This window comes from Sycon ciliatum, chromosome 6 (genome assembly GCF_964019385.1).
Source record: "Sycon ciliatum chromosome 6, ocSycCili1.1, whole genome shotgun sequence".
NCBI lineage: Eukaryota > Metazoa > Porifera > Calcarea > Leucosolenida > Sycettidae > Sycon > Sycon ciliatum.
Window position 1 is genome coordinate 9972333 of NC_088648.1, and position 11431 is coordinate 9983763.

The window sequence follows — 11431 nt, forward strand, 5'->3', positions numbered from 1 at the left end:
TGACTGTATCTCAGCTACAATAACTATGTACATCCGCGCGTGTACATCTACATGACTGTACACCTTACTTGTACTAGTATGTCTATGTCTGCGTCCATGTACGTAAAAAGTCGTTGTAGTTGTAGGTGTGCCTAAAGCCGTAAAGGTGTCTCTGGGACGCGGTACCTCGCGTTCTTGTTGCCCGATCTACCGCCGTCACGGCACATTGACTGACGTATGTACGTCGTTTTCAGTGTTCCGACGATGGACTGCGTATTAGTGTACAGGTTCGTGTTCTACATAGTTTCGGTAGGACATCCTACAACACTGATACTAGTGATAGACTACTAGACTGTAGTTCTTGGATGGGAAACTTCTTGGCGCGGCATGAACATGTAGGAGAAAACGCGTCGAAACTGCAGGGGACGCAGACACTGCTGTATGTTGGCCTTGAGTTCGACTTCTATCAGTACCGCGATGCTTGTGGGATTGTCTCAAACACGCCGCACCCAGCTAAGCTAGGGTCTTCGATGGTTGCTGTCTTTAGAAATTGTTTAAGGTTTGTACGATGTATGTTGTTGGGCGTCTTTCCTCCCCGCAGCTTCTTGTCGCAGGCTGACGTTGCCTGCACGCTAACACGCTGCCTGCACGCTAACACAGGAGCACCATCCTAGCATACACTTGTGTTTCGTTGTGTGCTTTTTTTCACTCCCGCCAGCTTCGTTATCTCTCTGTTCCCATTCGCCTGGGCACATGGAGCAAGGCTCGCCCACGTTATACTGTCATGTACATTAATGTTGTACATGTAATGAAAACGTAAACGCAGAGTTGTCACACTGTATGATCAGCAGCACGAGTACTAGAGTTGTCAAGAAGGATGCAGCTGCAAGAAAGTAGCCGGACCCTGGACCCCTGGCAGATGGGACTGGAGCTTGGAAGCATCTTGATCTCAGTCATATGTAATCTTCACGGGAAGGAGCAGGTGTCAGATCAGAATCAGACGGAGACGAATTACTTGTAGCATCTCTTCGGGCGACTGAGGAGCAGCGTCAAGTGAACTGAAGGTCTTCAAGCACTTCATCACAGTTCAGGGGAGAACAAACTGACAATGGAACAGCGTACCATGCAGCCCAAATGTACGCCAGCTGATTGGCAAATGTCGACCCTTTTGGGACTCCACGAGTGATTGTGCTGCACGATCGAGAACAATTATCGCAAAAAGGTATCACATTGCCACCCGTAATCACCAATAATAGTCTTCCTGTGCTTGACCTTGGTCCCTTGCGCAATACAATGATCGATGAAGAGGTTCCAGGATCAATGCAATGATTATACCATGATCATGCCTTCATGGCTCAAAACTGATAAAGGTGACCGGAAGTCTCCGCTGCCAGCATCTTGTCCCCTGCCTCGCATTACCCTCAAAAGTCATGAAAACTCTTCTCATGCTAGATTTGAGACGCCTAATGGCGCCTGTGTAAAAAGCAAAAGTGGAAGTACTTGACCGCATCCAGACGACATTCCTGGGCAGTCACGCCGCTCGTGGAGACGATGTTGGTGCCAAGCGCCTTGTTCGCGCAGATACATTTGGATCTACCTACATGTATAGACCACCTGCATCTAAGGACCAGTTTTCTGTGCACCGAGGCAGTGGGTGGTCGCTACAGAAAGGCCTAACTCAGTAACTGACAGCCCGTACTAGCACTAGCAGTCGTAAACATATCCGTGCACGATGAAGATCAACGTGGGCCCACGTACATGAACAATATTTCTCATGGAATACCAAACTTGTGATGCACGTTCAGGTGGCAATGCTGATTATGCTAGATCTGACAACGCACAAGTGGCAGAATGTCTCCACAGGCCCTCTGCAACAATAGACGACTATGTGATGGAGTACCACGCCCGCCCTTCGCAACTCAGCAGGGATTTATCAACAAACCCGCACTGAGTTGGGGGAACTGACGGCCTCCACTCGCAGATTAGTCCGTAGTCGACTGCGCAAGCCTGGCCTCGCGGACACACTCTTTACTTGCAGCTTGGCTGAGCTGAGTCAATGATGTTATCCTGCCTGCAGTGACGGGCAATCTGTCCTAGCGTATTGGAATGTTCAATACCCAAAACAAGGAATGACATGACCTGTCAAACTTGATCAGACAAAAAAAATAATAATGATTAGTCCCTGAACGTCGACGCAGAGCTATCAGTACAATCTGTACATGTACATGTACATGACTGACGCAGAAGTCGGAGCGATGCAACTCTGAGTTTCACGCTCAGCAACAATCCAGCAACATGACTGACAGTAGGAAACTTTCACTGCTCACACAGTGCTCAATACCACGTGCCCGTACATGTATTGTACAGTGTACATGTGAATGACTGAAAAGTGAAAACTTAGTGGTAAGTCATAGAATGTTGCCATCGATACAGGTTCATGTTGGCGGGGGTCAACAGCAACTCTGCTAAGCAGATAATACCATTAATTAATTCCTGTAAATGCACATGTACAGCATGCAATCAGATTACATGTGCATAGTCATTGTACATGTGGATAACAATCATTACAATGACCCGGTGCATGCATGAGGTACGGAAGCAAACCTTATCCATGAGATAAAATGCAGCATTTCAGGATACAGTCATGCATGTACATGTGCATTCAGGTCATTGGTTACCTAATTCAGTCCTGTACTAGTGGAGGTCATATCTTTTCAAAGCATCTTTTCAAAGCATTCGTCTAGGGACTGAGTTGAATCTTTTGCACAACCGTGTTACATTTGCCTTGAATTTCTTTGGATTAGACTTTTTTCATTTTTTTCAAATTTTCATTTTGATTTCATCGTCGAGTTTCATCCCTTGTTGTATCTTTGGTTTTCTTCCTTCTTTCCGTGTCGTATTGTTTGAATAAACCCGTTTTGAGTAGTGGAGGTCACTCATAGTCACGATCATGCAACAATATGTAAATCTACTACAGGACTACTACTACTACTACTACTACTACTACTACTACTACTACTACTACTACTACTACTACTACTACTACTACTACTACTACTACTACTACTACTACTACTACTACTACTACTACTACTACTACTACTACTACTACTACTACTACTACTACTACTACTACTACTACTACTACTACTACTACTACTACTACTACTACTACTACTACTACTACTACTACTACTACTACTACTACTACTACTACTACTACTACTACTACTACTACTACTACTACTACTACTACTACTACTACTACTACTACTACTACTACTACTACTACTACTACTACTACTACTACTACTACTACTACTACTACTACTACTACTACTACTACTACTACTACTACTACTACTACTACTACTACTACTACTACTACTACTACTACTACTACTACTACTACTACTACTACTACTACTACTACTACTACTACTACTACTACTACTACTACTACTACTACTACTACTACTACTACTACTACTACTACTACTACTACTACTACTACTACTACTACTACTACTACTACTACTACTAGTACTAGTACTAGTACTTATTCTTGCTGAGCCCAGCAGTCATGCAGTGCAGTCGGTGTAAAGTCAAAGCTGAGATCCGCTTGATTGTCCGTCCCCTATCTAACGTAGTAACGACGAAGCGAGGTGACAGTCTCCACGCGTGAAAGACCACGACCAGCGTGTTTTGCGCATGGGCTGGGTTCTGGCGATGATGCATTGTCAAGACGGCGATGACAACTGAGCGCAATCGTGTGTCAAATCACCTGACAGGCGAACGTCTACGCGTCGGAGCTGCGACTCGACGATTCTTTCGCGTAGAGACATGTCCGATCTCCGATGCACGCTGTTACGTACAGTAATACTGTACGTACTGCATTGGGTAATACTGCATAATTATGATCACGCAAACCGACTGTATGGTATCTGTCAAAGACATTACTAGCATATTCTATGTACTGAAGTAATCGGCTCCCACTCTCTGCCCCCACTCGCTCTCGGCTCCCACTCTCTTTCTCCACTCTTCTACAGCATCACAGCTGTACGTAACTCGTTATGCCTTATGGTCTGTAGTCGTGGGTGTATAGTCATTGACATGTTGTATGCACTCAGTGTCTGTTGTGCATACTAGTAATGAGTGTGCACATGATGTTCATTGTGACAGTACAATGTACAATGTACATTATACTGTAGCTATGCGCCCCAGGCACCCTCTCACCTTTGCAATACGTTGGTAGAAGCACCCAAACGATACCTCACACAATGAAAATTGATAGCTTGGTCTTTTTACCTCCTGACCACCCCAGTCTAGTGCACCAGACTGCGCATCAGAAGCATCCAGAAGCACCGGGCCGGGGCATCAGTCTTGACATTGAGATATCAGTGTCCTCCATCCATTTACAAGTACATGCACGAGTATGTCCTGACGTCGTCTTGAAGTCGGCACAAATCTACATGTATATTCTCGGTGTGGCAGTCACGACCACACACGCACACACGCACACACACACACACACACACACACACACACACACACACACACACACACACACACACACACACACACACCGGACCACTAGCATGTACGCGTAGGTAGATTCCACAACAAGAATAACTGTTGCCGAGTGTTGTTATTAGACTAAGGGTTGGTGTGAGTGACATTCCATAACCCCTGTGGGGCAGCATGCCTATTCTGTATGATCCCATGTTGACATGACTGGGGGTGGAGCATTACCAGGCTTTGGTAAGGACCTCCCCCATTGCCAGAATAACAAACACTGCATGGGACAAGTCACAAGTGGGACAACAATGGTGGATCCTGACCCTGGCCGTGATAATATTCCTGATGGCGGTAATCCGATTGTGGTGGCTGCATGTTCACAGGCATGCACACGAACCACTGGGGTTCCCGATCACATGTGGAAGAAATGCTGAGATGCTGGTGTTGTGCTTCAACACTGTAAGGTTTGTTGCCGAACTTTCCCACACTACAGGCCAACTTTTATTGCATAATTATTCCGAGTATGATCGCGCTTTTCTTGGAAGGTGACTGCAGTAGAAATATATTTACCTCACATTCTCTGTAGGGATAACATGTGCTGGCATGGAGATTGTTTTACGTCTGGGTGAAATGTGCGCTTACTGGAACTATGCGCGCTACTGATTTGTTTCTCTCTGTCTCTGACTCTTTATATTTCTCTTTCTCCCCATCTATCTATTCGCTCCTGCTCTGGCAGTAGTTGAGCACTCTTGCAAGGTACGTTCCACCCTGGTTTAAATCTGGCTTTGGAACATTAAATTTTCATTGCTATCTGGTTCGGCCTCATTCTCTTTGTGCAGCACTGATGTAGTGATGAGTCCGCAAAGGACGAAACAGTTCTGTCCACAGATTGAGTACCAATCTACTTCAAGGATCTATCTACATATACATTGAGATAGATTGAGTATACATTGTACATGTAGCCTTCTTTCTTTTCTCTCTCTCTCTCCCCCTCCCCCCTCACTCTTTTCCTTTCTCCCTCTTACTTGCTCTCTCTGTCTCTCGCCCCCTCTCTCCCTCTCTCTCTCTCTCTCTCTCTCTCCCTCCCTCTCTATCTCTCTCTCTCTCTCTCTCTCTCTCTCTTTCTCTCTCCCTCCCTCTCTATCTCTCTATTTCTAATATCAATGAACAAGGGTGGCACCCGAGTAGAATGTACCATCTCATCAACATGTACATGTACATGTACTTCAAGGTATGAGTTGTGTGCATCACCAGCAGTGTACTTGTGGGCTGTTGTGGCAACCACAATGCACTACTGGTCCATACTAGCACAGTAGACACTGGAGTGGATGTGTTACCGTGTAAGCCTTGACCCAGGAGAGTGGGCGGAGCGATGGCAATACGACTGATAGTCGCTACTCGAGAATGAACAACCATGTACATGTACATTGGACTTGTAGGAACAAGGGCGTCGCATGTTCAACGCTAACCCTCTTTCCTGATTGCACCAGAAGGAACAGTAATCCTAGATGTAATCGAGTTACGAAGTCATAACTATGTTACCAAGTTGTCAATGGCTGCCCATTATCTAAGTAACATTCTGCACCTGATTTCTTGAGACCCACGAACTGTACGAACACGCACAGAGACATTGAACACCTGAGACCCACGAAGCACACGCACAGATAGGCATTGAACACCTGGCGAATTGCTCAAGGATTCATGTGTCCAATCTTCCTGAGTGCTCAAGATGAGATCGCCCTATCTGAATTGCCAACAAACCACCACTTGCTTGAACATAATATTTTACCTGCCAGGTACTAGTACATGATTGTACTTCGACGTGCAATGTAAACATGAGATGATGAGTGTATGCTCCAAACATACATGCACAACCGTGGTGATCACTGTGGGCAAACTGGTACAGCAATGCAGAAATAGAGTCCTGGGCCTTTCCCGATGGCCAGGGAGCAGAGCTCTACATGTATGTCAAACTACTCATAAGGCTGCATGTATGGTCATCAGCATAATGTACATTGTACATGCATGTCCCTTCCTGACTATTGCCAGTATTGGTGTCCAGCCCATGAAACTCGCGTTTACACTTTGTTAGTCATTGGGCTAATGTGAAGCTACGATGTTACGAACATATTTGAATTTCCTTTCGCCAGTGGAGAGGACTCAACACAAGAAGGTGGATTCACCCGATGATTGCATTTGGCAAGACTCTCGGAGTTGCAACAAACACTAAAACCTCCTCTATGCCGTGGCTTTTGTGTGTATGTTACGATGTCCTAGCGCTCGGTGTTGTAGAACACAAGCAGGTATTGATACTAGGGTGATCAGTGCTGAGATGAACTCCAGTCCATTGGCAGATATCTGTACATGTTGCTTCACAAGCGAGCAAATACTATGCCTGTGAAAAATTCCTCTCTGCCAATTACTCCAGCGAGTAAAGTGCATGTACATATAGCATACGTGAATGTGGAATGATTGCAGAATGAATTGTTACTATCCTGCTTCGTCTGATTATTACTTAAACGGTCTTCAGGAAGACATTCTTACGTCCGGGTAACAAGGGACGAACAAGTGGTCCATTCAGTGCTCTTGCTCGATGCTGCGTCTGTCGACTCCGTCCACTTGTAGGCTTTACGTTTTACAAAGAGACAGTTTGTAGAATGACTGATTGTGTGACAGACACGTCCATCAGTCCCATCACTAACGAGCCATGTGTTCTAGTAAAGAGCTAGGGTGGCAGCCATTCTGACCTACACGGGTACGCGGTGTTGTCCATCATAGAAAGCGGGTTCATGGTTGTGACTTCGAGTCTTTACCTCTTGGTGATGAGATGATCGTGCATACATCGTAACATTGACTGTATGTCCACATACTACACACGTTGCGCTTGCTATCATAGTATGCTGATGAGGTGCATCGTTACACCGCGATCTGTGATCCTAGTTGAAAGTAAGCCACTTACAAAGTGTGACATATAAATTGTATCGACTACAAATCGATTTCTATGTATAGTTCTTGGTCCGAATTGTAATGGCTGCTGGCTATCGTCCTTTATTAATTAAGCGTGACTCTGCCAGTATTAGCAGAGCCCAGCATTGGCCACTGGGCTCTGCTCACACCAAGACCTGTGAAACTGCATTGGGCACTGGTGCAGGCACTAACAGTAACAACGTTACGTACTTCGCGGGAAAGATCACACGGAACACAGTGAACAGCTGATTGGCATTGCTGCTTACATGTACATGTAGTTCATTTGTCCTTTTTTTCTTCCTAGTACTAGTATACGTGTAAATTCTTGGCTCTCCATCCTAATCTAACTGTTGTCTTTCTTCACTTAAAAAAACGTCATTGTGCATCACATGTACACGTACATGTACATGTACAATCATGTACATGTATGTACTGATTTGGGAAGACAGGCCTCGTGAGATTTACAACTGCTTGGCTTCGTCGTTACGTACATTGTAGCCGCAGGGCTATTATTAGTATACAATCATGTACATGTACACCGTCACCGGTAATCATTGGCTCTCCATCCTAATCGAATCTTCTCTGGGGTATTCATGTGAGCCTTGTCGCCATGTTTCCCAGCTCTCTGCTATTTAGCTGGTGTAAAGGGGGTCACACGGTGACACAGATGAGGCCAGACGGTACGAACCCAAACAGTTCACTGTCTGCTGAAACGAGTGCACCTTGACGCGTGAGAGCCACACTTTCGTGATGGTAGGGTATTCTAATAAAGATGAGAAAGGCAACAGAAACAGAGCACACGCCATATGCCACACTCACCGAGTGGCATATGGCGTGCACGCAGGCAGCGGTCCAATGACGAAGCGAGGCCAGAGCAAGCACCTCATCATGTCATCAATCACAGCCAGACGCCACACGGTGGAGACACTAATTGGCGGCAGTGTTGGCCAGGGAATCCTGGAAGCGGAAAGTCCTATTCATTCCTGGAAGTCCTGATCAAGTGTGCATGACATATAAACACAGTCATAGAACGCATTACGTGCACATCACATGATCATGTGAAGCGATACTCGGACTGTCCACGATCATCATGATATCATTGAACTCCAGTCGAGTCATACGCTCTGCTCAGAAGTGTGTTTGTGTTTGTTTGTTTTTTTTGCTATGTTCCGGTGTTCATTACTTCAAGTAACAAACACACTGACCTGGCTGAAGAGACTCCATGGATCCAATGAGCGTTCACAGACGATCATCACGCATCATGTGCATAATATACAGTACAGTCGAAATCTGCAGCGAATGTACCTGTATGTGTGTTTGCGTGCGTGTTTGTGTGTGTGTGTGTGCGTGTGTGTGTGTGTGTGTTTGCGTGCGTTTGTGTGTGTGTGTGTGTTAGTGTGCGTGTGTGTGTTCGTGTGCGTGTGCTTGTGTGTGTGTGTGTGTGTGTGTGTATGTGTGTGTGTGTGTGTGTGTGTGTGTGCGTGCGTGTGTGTGTGTTCGTGTGCGTGTGTGTGTGTACATGTACATTTTGTACACAACTGACATCATTGAAAACAATCAGAAGTCAGAACTGACCTTTTTTTTGTTTGTAGCACAGTGGTTGAGTACAGCGTAGACGTATCACTCACTGACATCACTTTCACCAAGGACCAAGGAAATGAAAATAATTACCGTATACCATGGTATACTCTCTGACAAGGTACACCACTGTGTACATGTAGTGACTAGGACCATCCAGCATTCTTTACATTGTAAAGAATGCTGGATTTTAGGATAGCAATGATACTTGCTTAGCAATACGGTCATACTCGTGCTCCCATCTCTGTACTGCAGATCAGTCCCACAAAGGACGATACTGAACCGATTGCAGACTGAGCTAGCTCTGCAATGCAGTACAGAAACACTCCATACAGCTTCGTCCTTTCGGGTCTACATGTATCTTGGGACGGCTGGGTGCTAGTAGTAGTACCGGTAATACCCGTGCGTCACTGCATGGTGACACGTACACTGTAGATCTATGTGGGGCTGCTGGTCATCGGTTGTTGTTGTTGGTGGTGGTTTGGCCAAGTGGTACTTTGGCATCACCAACACAGCACTCAGCAGTATTATCACAGTTTCTGAGGACACAATGGCGATGAAGTGTTGGAACAGTGGCCAATGATGGCAATCAACCCTATCAGAATGTGTGTTACATCGCTCCTTCAATATTTGCCCAGGGTAGACTAGAGTCGACGTGTTCTTGATGTTTGCCCTCTTGAACCACATGCACATACACCACACACTGATGAAGTTCTACTACTACTTTTGTAGTACATTACTATTAGGACCACGCTGATACTACCTTCTGAAGTTTTCATCGAGTTTCCCGTTTGCAACAATCAGCTAAAGTGAGATGTAGTGTAACGGTAACAGATACAAAGTTGGCAGATGCTGGTATTTGCGGCACGTCGATTCACCGCCATCACATACATTCATGATTGCGCATGCATGCATCTACACGTAACGTTAGAAGAAAGCATTGCTAAAACTTAGTAAAAGAAAGAACTCTAGTGTGCTGCCCGTGCTAGTACATGTAGCGCAGGCAAGGAATTTCCATCACAGGCATTCAATGATTGCCGTAACAGACGGTGACGGTATTCCTAAAGTGGTCAGCAGGAATTTCTTTCCACTTTGTTCCGTACAACAAGTGGAATCCACCAATATAGTTTCAATGATAAAAATGCAGGAGTTTGTGACTGGTTATTGTTCAAACTTCGCTCGCGGGAAGTATGCTACTTGCATACCTACATTTGTACATTACAAGAACGTTTCAAGATCGATTATTCTCTTCAATGGCGTGCTATACAGTCATGTACATGTAAAGTGAAGCCGGAAAAGCAGAGTGTGCGTCTCGGAGCACCGGGCCAGGAATTCACAGCGGGAATCGTATCAGATCCAACTCATTGATAGAAGATGTTATGCATGTCAGTTACATGTATGCAATAGTGGATGTAGGAAATTATTTTATTAATTGTGCACGTTGAAGACATACATGTACATTGTAGAATACTGTTCCAGTCATACAGTGTACACTACGTCATAGTCCCACTGTTTGGAGAACTGTGTGCTACTACTGTGCACACTTGATTCCTGTGTGTTCACATTTTGGTAATTTCCTGGTACAGAAACCAGGCACTTACATGTACATGTACATGTATACTGTACATGGAAATTTTCCTTACGACTAAAATTAATACTACCGGTAATGCCGGATAGTCCCTAAGCCTTGCGGCCTTGGGGGAAACAAGGCTGCACACTTCAGCTGATTCATCATTGGGCACACAAATAAGAAATAACACAAGCACTCTCGTCAAACAGAACTATCCAGAGAGACCAAGATCCAAGGTGGAGAGGTGATTGTAGTCCCGAGCCTGCTGGTCACCGTAGACTAGTGTTACTGTTGGGTGCATGCTTTCCTACGAAATAGAAATGATCCGGCACTCCCAGGTAGGCAAGGACTTTAGTATTAATTTTCCAGTTAGTTATTTGTACAGTCATGTACATGTCCTGTACTGTAGCTACAGGAACGCGTGACAATGGAACATAAATGTCACTTCTCTGCGGTTGACGTCACAGTATAAGAATTAGCAGAGAAGTAGTGTTCTCTGTCCGCCCGGGAACGGGTACGAGGGAGCACGGTGTGGGATAAAAGGAGGTGACGAGTGCAGGGTCGGCCTCTTTTGTCTTTGTGCGGAGAGTTGAGTGAGAGTGCCCACCCACCCCAGTAATCATCATGTAATTTCATACATCATCGCTTTGATTATTCTAGTGATTTGATTATTCTAGAGTGTGCGGATGCATAATGGTCGGGCGTGGTTTTCTGGTTGTACGTAGCTGGAGTTTTTTGTTAGACTAGGCAATGGTTCTGTATAGTCATGACCACGGAATTGTGTGCAAAGACAATAAGTTGGGGCGCTGTGCTGTGGCT